Here is a 12,635-nt window from a genome sequence, read left to right on the forward strand (position 1 = left end):
CACATGGCTGGCAACAGGTGTCTCTCGAGACCCAGCCCTGAGGACTTCTGCCGCACCCCTGCGACAGCCAGGCCACGCGTGTACCCTCCCCACGGCGCAGCTCGCCTGGATGCAGCGTCCCTGGGCGAGGGGCCCTCTGCTCCAGAAGCTCAACTTCCCAGCAGCGCTGCAGCGGAGCTAAGGGGAGCGGAGGAGTCTAACAGGATTAGGTTAATGAGGTCGTGGCCGCTCTCTGGCCCGCCTGCTTCTTACAGGGCTGCATTTTCCAGCTGGTGATTAAAGGGCAGGCTCTGCAGGATTCAGGCTCATTACCATGCAATTGAATCTCCTTCCAGATGCCAGCTGAGGCTGCTCGGAGAGGTTAAGTACATTTCCCAAGACCATGAAGCTGCCACCAGGGCTCCTCGGGGACAGTTCCAGGATGCTGGAAAGTGTCAGGCCCTCTGAGGACGGCACTTGAGCCAAGAGCTCTTTCTGCCGACTGGTGGCAGCCCCAGCAGCTGCTCTGAGCAAGGGCTGCAGGTGGAATGCCATCCCCTTCTCAGCATCCAGCCAGTGTTTCCCTGCAGGCCTCAGGCCAGAAACACAGGCTTGGTGACCTCGCTGAGAGGAGTGACAGCAAGAGCCTTGGAGGTGGGGTGGCCAGGCCAGGTTCCTTCAGTTGAGCTGCTGGTGGGGGCTTGGGAGGGACTGAGAGGCAGCATGACTAAGCAGCTAAGGGGGGGGGGGGGGCTCTAACCCAGCTTCTACCACTTACTAGCTGAATAACGGTGAGCAAGGTACTAACCTCTGTGCTTCAGCTTTCTCATCTGTACAGTGGTGATAATAAAATGATCTATCTCAGTAACCAGCACAAAACACTGGCCAGGGGCTTGCAGCTGGCCTCCTCTTTTGGGTTTCAGGCTCCTGGGAGCTGTTCGGGAACAAGGGTTGCTCATCACACCTGAGAGGGATTGCATGTGCCTGGGACTCCATGCAGATGCTAAATAAGCACTGACCATGTTCCAGATCCTGAGCTAGGGACTCACCTCATGACACCCAAGGTCAGTGTCTGCCATAAGGGAGCCCAGGCTCCAGAACCCTGGGAAGTAGGACCCCGTCCAGGGTCTCACATCTACAGCCAGGGAGTGACTGGGCTCTGATTTGATCCCAGGTCTTCATGACTCCAAAGTCCATGTCCTTGCAGAACACGTCTTGTGGTGCTTGAACCTATGGTGGTCTTAAGTCTCAGGAGAGAATTAACAGGAAGGTAGCCAAAGAGGCTCTTATACTTCGAGATGGGAAGCAACACTATACACTGTTAATGTGTGATTTGTGTCTGCATTGCTTTCCTCTCTTTATTCCATGTCGACCCAGGCATCTATGTTCTTTATGGCACTGCCTGCATCCCTCTGTTTGTGGTAGGCGCATTCCAGAGGGATCGTCACAGAGACGCTAAGGCAACCTGCCTTTAACAAATGAAGCTCTAGTTTGCAACGGGGAAAATACAAGACATAAAAGGGACTTGCTAATTCCACTAATAGTTAACACAAGGCTTCTCAACCTGAGCCAGAAAATTCTTTGCTGTGGGGGAATGTCCTGTGCAATATAGGATGTGTAGTAGCCCCCTCTCCCCCCACTCTGGCCTCTAGCTGTTAGATGTCAGCAGCACACACACTTCCCTACCCACCACATGTTGTGACAACCAAAAATGTCTCCACACATTGCCAAATGTGCCTGAGGGCTGGGGCGGGGGTGGTCAAACTTTACCCAGGGTCGAGAACCATCTTGCTAAATCTTAACACCATTCTGATAAGTTCAAGCCATTGCAATCAGACAAGAAAATGAAATAAAGTTAGTTATACAGAGGAGTTAGTTCACTTTTATGTTTTATTTATTTATTTTTTTTAATTTTTATTTATTTATGATAGTCACACAGAGAGAGAGAGAGGCAGAGACATAGGCAGAGGGAGAAGCAGGCTCCATGCACTGGGAGCCCGACGTGGGATTCGATCCTGGGTCTCCAGGATCGCGCCCTGGGCCAAAGGCAGGCGCTAAACCGCTGCGCCACCCAGGGTTCCCCATTTTTATGTTTTAAATTTTAGCTGTTGGTTCACAATTAAATTTCCAGTGGATTAAAGGATTGAGGTTTAAAAAGAAAGAATTAAAAGAGAGGAGAATGTAAGCCCATGGTCAAAATGTAAGACTCTGTAAATCAAAAACACCATATATAAAAGATAAAATTCAATGTTACATATTCTACATGTCACATATAACAGATATGAATATATGACAGTCTACAGTCATTATGATACATAAAGGATTAATGACTACATTATAAATAAAGTTTACAAATAGATAATGAAAGATCACTGCCCCAGATGAGGGAAAAAATAAAACAAAGTATATGAACAGCAAAGGAGATGCATAAGAAGAAAGGCAAGTAGTTGGCAGACTTTAAAATGTGTTCTTTAGCAACAACAACAAAAAAAAACCAATAAAACAACTGCAATGTACCTTTGCATTGACAAAAATTGGTTTTAAATAGTAATACCCAGTTTGGGGGAGAATGTGCAGAACCTGTTTCTGCAGATGGGAATTTACGGAGTAAAATCTTTCTGAAGGAGAATCTGGTGTTAAAACTGGCACATTTTTGGCCCAAACATTTCACTTCCAGAAATTTTATCCAGGAAAGAATCATGAATGTGTACAAAATGTATCATCAAGACTGCTTATCAGAGCAGGAGGCAGTTGGCTGCATTAACGATGCCATATGCATTAAGGTGCATACGGTGCAGTCTGTTAAAAGGGTGCGTAGGCAGTATTTTCCAAACTGGCCCTTCCCAAGTCTGAGGCATTCCCTGAGCTGATTCAGTGGTTGCCTGTGGAGGGGGTGCAGGGGAACTGTAGGAGGGGAGAAAGCCAGGGTATAGGAGCAGGTAAGACTAGGAGCTTCCATTTCAACCAGTCCAGTTCCACTTCTATTTATTGTTATATATTATTAGGCTGGTGGAGAAAATCCCTTAAAGAATGCATGCTAGTTGGCGTGTCTGGGTGGCTCAGTTTGTTGAGCATCCGACTCTTGGTTTTGGCTCAGGTTGTCATCTCAAGGTTGTGAGATCAAGCCCCACATCAAGCTCTGCACTCAGCACAGTGTCTACTTGAGATTGTCTCTCCCTCTGCCCCTCCCACTTGTGCTCTCTCTCTCTCCCTCAAAAAAAAAAAAAATCATACTAGGGCTAAAACAGTTTGCAGGATATTGATACAGAATAGCACCATGGCAGGATAGGTATGGGTTTGAAAGTCAGACAGATTTAGTTATAGTCCTATTCTGCTATGAAACCAGCTCTGTGACCTCAGGCAAGGTACTCGATTCCTCTGCGCCTGTTTCCTTGCCTGTAAAGCAAGCATAATAACGTTTCCCATCTTGCTACTGTCATGAAAAGTGAGGTAACCCATGTAACATGCCCAGGACTCAGCACATGATGAGCAGCAATGAAGGATAGCCTCTATTATTGTTTAATAAGATGCAAAAATGTCCAGATGTGCTGGACAAGGATCATGCATGGCATGATCACACACGTGTCAATGCACGTTGGATTGGGTGAGAGACAATGTGTATAAAATGTTGGCCCTAATGCTTGCTGAGAGGTAGAGAAGTTCTAACATGTTGCTTCCTCTCCCAGAAAGTGCTTTTACAGGTTACAAAGACCCTGCATCTCCTTATGTGAAGGGAGGGTCACCTTATATTGACTCACATTCCTTTCCATGATGTCCCAACAGTTTAGACAGAGCTAGACCTCACCGTCAGCCTATCTGGTAGGTAGGATTTACATCATCTCCAGCATTTATCTTATCTACTAATGCTGGACATTTCGGAGATGACGTATCGGTGTCAAGAGGCAGGGATCATGAAATCCAACTCGCGACTGTCTCTTGGGGGCTGATGGAAGGACGTTGTATATCACTGGGTGCCAGCATCTCATAAGCCCTGAGGACAAGTATCTCTGAAGTGGGGTGGAGGGGAGAGTGCTGAGGAACCAGCCATATCCCCTGTCTCTTTTGATCTAAGTGCTGCTGCTTATTATGGGATATTCTTGCCATTTTGAGAGGAGAGGGCAGGACAGCATAGGGATTGTAGAAAGGGCATGGCCTATATAAAACCATCTCAGATTTATCTCTTGAGCTGGGCTTGAGGCCACATCATCTAGCAGCCATTGAGAAGGCAATGAAATCTTCAAATCAGACTGACCCCTGTCCTTTTTGGCCCAGGAACGTCACAGCCACTGATGGGAGAGTGTGGAAATGTGTTCTGCAAGGCATTAGGGAGTTGAAATGGTGCAGATTAAAGTGTCCAGCTCTACTGCAGAACTGTCTGGAAGGATGAATACGTTCTCTATCCGTGTTGTCCAAGATAGTAGCCACTAGCCACACATAGGTAGTGAGCCATTTGAAATGTGCCTCAGGGGAATTACTGGATTTGGATGTTGTTTACTATTGACTAATTTATATTTAGTCATGTGTAGCTAGTGGGTGTAGCCATGTATAGCTAGTTTATTGGATGGCTCAGCAGAGCGGTTAAGAACACAGAATCTGGATTCATATTATCTGGGTTTGAATTGCAGCTACTCTCATGCTGACATTGGAAGAGTTATTTAACCTCGCGGTGCCTCTCTGGAAAATGGTGTGATGCCAGTACCCACGCTTCTTCTGAGAATTACGTGAGCCGCTATGTATGTTATGTGTTCCTAGGAGACCACAGGAAGTATGACATAGGCTTTGGTGCTGGATGCTCTCTATCATTCATTCCTGATCCACTCTTTCCCACCCCACTCCATCCTCTAGAAACTCAACCCCTATGGACACATCAATGACCCCCCACCCCCACCTTGCTCTCTGGCTTCCAGTTGGGTTCAGCCCTGAGAAGTATTGACTGGAAACCAGAGGGTGGAGGAGAAAGACCCTGCCTGGTCACCATGTTGTGTCCCCCACCCCCACCGAAGGCCACGGCCTGCAATTTCTAGTTGTAGCTCCCTTTCCTTGTTTCTTGGACCTACAGGAGGTAGGGAGTCACTCTTTCTTCCCTGTTATCCATCCTATTGCTTCACCAATCACAATTCTAACCAGTTTCTCTTACTGTGGCCCACATCTTGGTCAAAAGTCTCTTTATTAAATTCTCTTTAGTCCCTCCATCTGACAGTACTTTCCATTTCCTGACAGACCCTGACAGGCAGAGCTCATGCCATTTCCAGGAACTGGATCCTGTAGGTGCCATCACCCAAACGCTTTCTCCCCTGTCCCTGCTTCTCTGAGTCACCAGCTCCTGATTCAAAGTCCCAGGTAGGGTGGGAATCTTTGCTGGAGACAAAGCCACATGCCCATGTCCCCACTGCCAGGATACTGGAGGGCAGTATCTAGACCTTTCATCTTCTGAAAGCAAGTGGGCTTTGTCTCCCACCAGGACGATGTGGCAGGGAATTCTCTACACATGGGGAGGGAGGGAGAGTCTGGATGGCCATTACACAGGGTGTGCATCAACAAACAGCATTGCCTAGAGCCTGGAGGAACTGGATGGCCTCCGGACCAGTCGCGTCAGACATGAATGTTAACGTGCCTAAGAACCAGCCAGGGTAGTTAAGTAAAAATGTAGATTTGTCACACCATCTTTTGCTTTTTTTAAAAAAAGATTTTATTTATATATTTTTTATTTATTGTGAGAGGTCAGGGGCCAGGGAGGGACAGAGGGAATCTTAAGCAGATCCCACGTTGAGCGTGGAGCTTGACTCAGGGCTCAGTCTCACAACCCCGAGATCATGACCTGAGCCAAAACCATGAGTCGGATGCTTAACCAACTACATCGCCCAGGCACCCCATGCAACCTCATCGTCAAAGACTCTGACTTCAAGGGCCGATGGTGAGGTCTGGAAATGTATACAATATTGAGGCAGGTAGTCCCCACACAGCTGTAGACGCCTAAGCACATGCCAGTATCACCCCCCAAGGTGCTGCTCTTAGGGCACAGAGGACACTCACATCCAACTCACAGAGAGAAGACAAATCTTGAAGAATGAGGTGGGCAGGGGAGGTGAAGAAGGGGAGGTAGACAAATTCGGGCAGAGTGTGTGGGATACGCCCTGAAGCACAAAAGTGAGGCCCGGGGTGGGATGCACAGAAGAACTCAAAGAAACAGAGACCAACAGCATCCAGAGCTGTGGAAGTGGAAGGAGGCTTGAGTCACCAAGCAGCCTTCCACGCCATTCCAAGGGGTTCCTGCTTCATCTTTCAGCCAATGTCTTCAGATGATGGTTCAGCCGTGGGTCATGAAATCAGGTTAGTGGGTCCTGGCCAGGAGTTTTAAAAAATGATCTAGGATAGAAACTCAGTTTAAGTATCAATTCTCGGAAACTGGGCTTCACTTATGGAAACAAGTGCACTATAAAAATCAATTGCAACATAAAATACGTCTCTTACTGCAGGTCAAGGTCACAGATGTTTGGAAGCCACGGTCGTGGGCAGAGAGGTGGTGTGAAGCTTTCTGAGGAGAAGAGGAGTAGGATCAGATGTGCAGGATCAGCAAAGTCCCCTCTGCTGCTGGTCAGACGTGGACAGGAGCAGAGGATAGATGCCTCGGGAGGAGCTTGCAGCCCGTGTAAAGACGCTGAGGGCCTGAACCTCGGCCATGCTCACCGGAATGGAGGGGAAGCTACCAGGCAAAATCGGTCGAGCCAGTGCTGGCTGGTGGCCTGCCCTAGAAGAGGACAGGCTCCCGGCTGCTAGTGTGCTAGTGTGGCCTGCCCTAGAAGAGGACAGTGCTCCCGGTCCTAGTGCCCAAGCTGAGGGACAGTGGGGAGCACGAGGGTCCTAGTGCCCAAGCTGAGGGACAGTGGGGAGACACAGATTTGGCTGTAAGCGGAAGCAGAGCCGAGGCAGAGAATGAGCCGAGGGCAGGACCCTGTGATCAGAGAGGCCTGTGGATCCACACAGGGGTCAGCCTGGGACGTGGGCCCTCTGCCCTAAGCTAAGCCATCGGACACCATCCCTGGGATTGGAGCCGTGGGCAGAAGCACGAAGAACCATTTATTCTGCTTGGTCGCCCTGGACAGAAGCACGTTCCTTCCCTGGAGTGTCCTTCCAGAGGGCTGGTCTTTCGGTTTTTTGCTAAGTCTGCGAGCTTCCCTGGACCTGTCCCTTTTGGCTAAATCAGCCCCAGCCATTTTCTGTTGCTCACCACCCCAGAGCTCTGACTGGTCACTACCACCCACTTGGCTGACCTCGCCTTGCCCGCGGGATTAACATGCTACCGTTCCAAAGGTGTTGCAAATTGTTAAAAGCTGGACAGGTGTCAGGGGCCACATCTCCCCGAGGCCCTTCGTCTCCACTGGCGCTAGGATGCCACTCATTCCTCCACGTCTCCTCCCGAGAACCTCGGGCGAGGCTCAGCACTAGGTTAGCAGTAAGGAACACGGAAAGGAATGCCAAACGGTCCCGCCCTGTGCCCATGCAGAGCAACCATCCAGAACCAGCTGCAGCCCATGTGCCTACCACCACCCCTTGGCAGAGGAGAGAGCGCCTGGGATGGTCAGGAGGAGCGGGGAGGAGGGTGAGTGTGCGCAGGATCCAGCAGTGCTGCTGGCCGGCTCGTTCGCTGAGTAGAGTCATGGCTTATCCACAGGCACCAGGTGTCCTTCCTCCCCCTCCTCTCTGGCCCCACTCCCACCCCGCTCTGCTGTCTGCCTCCTCTGTATTCCCATCACCCCTGGGGTTCCCCCAGGGTGAGCATCCTTGCTCCACTGTCTCCCCGAAAGCTGGTAGATCAAAGGAGGGCAAGCACGGTGTCTGCACGGTGCCTCGTATGGTGCCTCGTATGGCCCTCCCCCACTCAGGAGCTCCCCGGCGAATGAAGGAATAAGGGATCCTTGTTCCTCCCAAGTGGCCCCAGTGGCCCTCTTCCCACTGAAGTGTCAGCCCTGAATGCTGTGTCCACACAGCACTGCACGGGGGGCCTGTCGACCCCAGAGTCTGCAGTCTCAATGGCTCCTTTCCCTTGGGGCTGCGTGCAGAGCTTTTGTTTACCCAGTAGATAAAGCAGAGGCCAGGGCTGGTCCACGTGAGGCGAGATCAGGCTGATCATGAGCCAGGCAGCCGTGGAAAATCCCCAGCAAATCCCCAGCCCGGCCCCCAGCTTGTTCGGCCGGGGCCTGGCTGGCAGATCCAGGAAAGCCAGGAGGTGGAGCCCCGCCAAGCAGGGACTCCCTTATCCACCCACCGTGGACGGCAGGGCCCTGATGGCCCTGGGGCCCATGCCCAGAAGCCCCTTCACCTCCCACCCTTCCTCTTTCACATCTACCAGGATGGGCCAAGGTGGGGGCAGGGGGCACAGGCCCGGGTCCTTCTATCCCAACCCAGTCCATCAGTCCCCTTCAGGGTCTGCACAGGGGTTAGCAAACATTTCCTGTCAAGGGCCAGAGAGTAAAAGGCTCAGACTTTGCACACCAGATAGCCTGCGTCACAGCCACTCACCTGGGCGATTATAGCAAGAAAGCAGCATATACAACATGACGATGAATGGGCTCTGCTGGGCTCCAAGGAACCCTGAGTTAGAAAAACAGGGTTGCAGGCTGCAAAGTCGGGAAAGTGGGCCTGCCAAGGCTCCCCCAGAATCCCAGCCCCAAGGCAGAGTCTAGGGTGATGGTTCTCAACCAGGGTGCCTGCATCCCCCAGGGAATGACGGGCGATGTCTGGAGACAGTTGGTGGGTAGGGACCAGGGAGGCCGCTCCTACAACGCGCACAGGACAGCCTCCTGTCCCCCCAAAAAGGACAAAGAATCAGCCAGCCTAAAATCTCAGTATTGCCCCGGTTGAGAAACTCAGCTCTAAAGCAGCAGGTTCCAAAGTGTGACCGTCAATCGGCTGGGGAGGTGTTAGACTCGCACACTTGCAGCTCCTCTCCTCTCCCCACTGAATCGCCAACTAAGGATGGGGCCGACCATCTGTATCTTAATACCCGTCTCACTTTCTCCACATCGTCACGGGCACGATGACCCTTCTTCTTCCTGACGGGAGCCGGTCCAACAGGTGTGAGGCGATGTCGCATCACAGTTTTGATTTGTGTCTCTCTGATGGTGAGGGATGGTGAGCATCTGTTCAGCTACCTGTCGCCGTTCGTACGTCTTCTTTGGAGAAAGCTCTGTTCAGGTCCTTTGCCCATTTTTCAAATCAAATTACTTGGGTGTTTTATTTATTATTATTATTATTATTATCATTGGTTTTTGTTTGTTTGTTGCTATCAAACTGTATGAGTTCGTGACACGTTTTGCATATTAACCCCTTATAAATTCTGGAGCTTGTAGGTACGATAGCATGACTCTAGCTAGGGATAGTGTATTGCCTACCTGATATTTGTTAAGAGGGTAGATCTTAAGTGTCCTCACCACCGAAACAGGAAAAGGTAGGGGGAAAGGTAGCTTTGTGAGGTGACGAATATGGTAATTAGCCCACCCGTGATGATCATTTCACAGTGGATACAGATACCAAATCATCAAGTGGTACACCCTAAATATATATATAGGGTTTTTTTTTTTAAGATTTTATTTATTTACTCATGAGACAGAGAGAGGGGCAGAGACACAGACAGAGGGAGAAGCCTGATCCATGGAGCCAGATGTGGGACTCGATCCCAGGATCCCGGGATCACGACCTGAGCCCAAGGCAGATGCTCAACCCCTGAGCCCCCCAGGTGCCCCAGTATGTACAGTTTTTAATTCTCAGTTGTGCCCCCAAGAAAAGCTGGAAACAAACACAAACAAGCCTTCTGGGTGATCGGCAGCAAGCAGACACCAGGAGCCGTGGGGGCAGGGGTGGGGGTGGGGGGGTGGGGCGGGGAGCCTGGGGAGACAGAGAAGAGCTGAGGGAGGTTGGAGCGGGTGGCACTTCAAGCAGAGGAAGCTCTGGGCAGGGTGGGGGCAGGGGCTCCAGAGCTGGGAGCCCTGGATCCTTATGCACCAATGACCTGCAGGGACGGGAGTAGAAGTGGGGATGCACAAGGGTGCTAACCCTTCAGGAAAGGCTCCAAGAAAGGGATGGGCTATGGCAGGAGGGGCAGGAGGTGGCATCAGGGCAGAGGCCTGGGAGGCCCGGGAGGGCGCCTTCCTTTGGGGATGCTGCCAGCCGCCCAGCACATCTCTAAGCAGGTGGGGGGGCCCAACGAGGGGGTTGTCGTGAAGCTGGACAGGTGACAACGGCCAGAACGGGAGCACTGCAGGTGGCCCAGCAGCCTGAGGTGGTTCTCAGCCCAGGTGCAGTCCAAGAGTCATGTGGGGTGCCTTTTGGAACCCCCGGAGCCCAGGCTGTATTCAGACCATGGAGCCCGAAGGGGGCAGGAGAGGCCCTCGGGGCCTGCCGGATGGTCACAATTTGCAAGAGATCCTACTGGACAGCCCGGGCTGAGAGCACCTGGGTGAGGGATGTGATGGGAAGGAGGTGGGAAGCTGTCTCCGGGAGGCAATTCCCCCCCACCACCCCAACCACGGTTTACAGATGAGACCATCGAGGCCCAGCCACAGAGCTGAGCGGTGACGGGGCCTGGGGCCCGAGACGGGGGAGGCCGGCCGAGGCCACAAGCACCGGCTCTGCATCTGCCGGGAGCCTAAGGACATCGCAGGGAGCAGACAGGAAGGAACAAAGGGAGCTGGCCCCCGTCCAGCCTGGGAGTGAACGGCCAGGCTTGGAGAGCGCTGGACGCGGTGGCGGCCTCTCGGGAGGCACAACACTCCCTCCCTGTGCCCTCGCCTCGCCCTGCAGCCTGGACGCAGGCACACGTCTCTCCATTGGTGGGAAGAAAGGCGCCCTATGCCATCTTATCTACTCCTCACAGCAATCCTGAAACGCAGAGTTGACTATCATCTCTGCTTAATGGGTGGGCCACACTGAGGCCCAGAGGGGTTCTGTGACTTACCCAAGGTCGCACAGAGAGGATTTGGCAAAGCTGAGACTCGAAGTCCTCGGGGGAGCCCGTGCCCTTGGCTGGAAGCATGGAAGTGGCTAGAAATCAGAAGGGGACGCAGAGCTTGGCTTCCCACACAGAGGCCTGCAGTAGAAGGGCCGACAGGTGTCCATTCATGTCAGCAACCGGAACGCCTCCAGTTTCATGCTCCAACCTGGGAGGGCTCCCTTACTCCTTCCCCATCTCAACACTCATCATTTCTCCTTGTAGGAGGATCAGCCAACTGAGACAATTATTGCAAGTTCAAAAAGGCAGAGCCCTGGTTGGTGAGAATGCCTCTCTAAGTCTTTTCTCTGTAGGAAACATGGCTGGGGACCACGACGCAAAGACACTCCTCCTGTACCTGTCTCCAGCCACGACTTCTAACCTTCCGCCCCGATTGTGCTCTTAACTACACGATACCTATCACTTGAAAATCCTCCCCGGGGACATTTCCTCCCTGCCACACTTCCTGCTGGATTTCTTTCTTTTTCTATTTTTAAAAAAAGATTTTATTTATTCATTCATGAGAGACACAGAGAGAGGCAGAGACACAGGCTGAGGGAGAAGCAGGGTCCCTGCGGGGAGCCCAGTGCAGGACTCGATCCCAGGACCCCAAGATCACACCCTGAGCTGAGGGTAGACACTCAACTACTGAGCCAACCAGGGGCCCTCAGAATTATTTTCTTTATCCAAGGTGGCTCACACACTTTCACCCAGCAGCACCCAACCACAAACTGGCCTGTCCCCTAGGTGGGCCTCAGAGTGCAGGCTTCAGGGCGGAAACACAACACCTTAGACAGCCCCAATGGTCGGGGTGAGTCCCAAGTCTGGGGCCTGACCCAAGTCCTAGCTACAGACTTGGTGCCCAGGAGAGCACATTCTCTGAAAAAGTGGAGGAGACAGGAGGTATGTGAGGAGGCCCCAAGGCTGGTATCTCAGTAGCCTGAGTCTGGGGGCATTTGAAGGCAGCCAGTTGGGCTGATAGAAAAGGGGGAACAAATCCTTGACTTGTCACAGCATAAATATACTTGGGCATGTGCGTCACTTCTCTGAGCATCACTCTCCTCATTTGTAAAGCGGGACACTGTTCTGCATGGGGCCGTAAGGGGGCCAAGTGTCCCCCACACAGGAGGACATGGTCCAGGCCGCCCATCTGCTCCATACACCTGCAACCCAGACTGCCCAGTCCTTCCTCCCATGTGCTCCTATTTTATGGGATGTTCATACTGTTTCCTTGCCTTCCTGTAAGTGTGGGGTTCACAGACTAGATTGAAAAGAAAACAAAAACAGGGACACCTGGGGCGCTCAGTGGTTGAGCATCTGCCTTCGGCTCAGGGGGTGATCCCCGGTCCTGGGATCAAGTCCCGCATTGGGCTCCCCACAGGGAGCCTGTTTCTCCCTCTGCCTGTGTCTCTGCCTCTCTCTGTGTCTCTCATGAATAAATAAATAAATAATCTTTAAAAAGAAAAAAAATTTCCTGGAGGTCAAGAAGCATGTTTTAAACTCTATACTGTGGCACAGCATTATGAGACCCATGTGTCAACCGACTTCCCAGTGGGAAGGGCAGAGGCCACACTGTTGTCCCTGCGGGGAGGAGGGCGCACATGGTGCCAGGGCCTCCCTGGAGCAAACACATGGTGCCCCACAATGAGCGTGCAAGGACCCTTTGTTT

The 12,635-nt window shown here is 51.9% G+C and overlaps 1 long non-coding RNA gene across 1 annotated transcript; it reads right to left on the reverse strand.

Moving 5' to 3' along the window:
* Window positions 1–5,685: 5,685 nt before the first annotated feature.
* Window positions 5,686–7,658, reverse strand: LOC144305377 (uncharacterized). The gene is made up of 3 exons (XR_013372406.1): window positions 7,281–7,658; window positions 6,451–6,514; window positions 5,686–6,345 (listed from the first exon to the last, which is right to left on the reverse strand). It is a non-coding gene; the product is annotated as an uncharacterized LOC144305377 (long non-coding RNA).
* Window positions 7,659–12,635: the final 4,977 nt, after the last annotated feature.

The sequence above is a fragment of the Canis aureus genome, chromosome 3 (assembly GCF_053574225.1).
Source record: "Canis aureus isolate CA01 chromosome 3, VMU_Caureus_v.1.0, whole genome shotgun sequence".
Classification (NCBI taxonomy): Eukaryota; Metazoa; Chordata; class Mammalia; order Carnivora; family Canidae; genus Canis; species Canis aureus.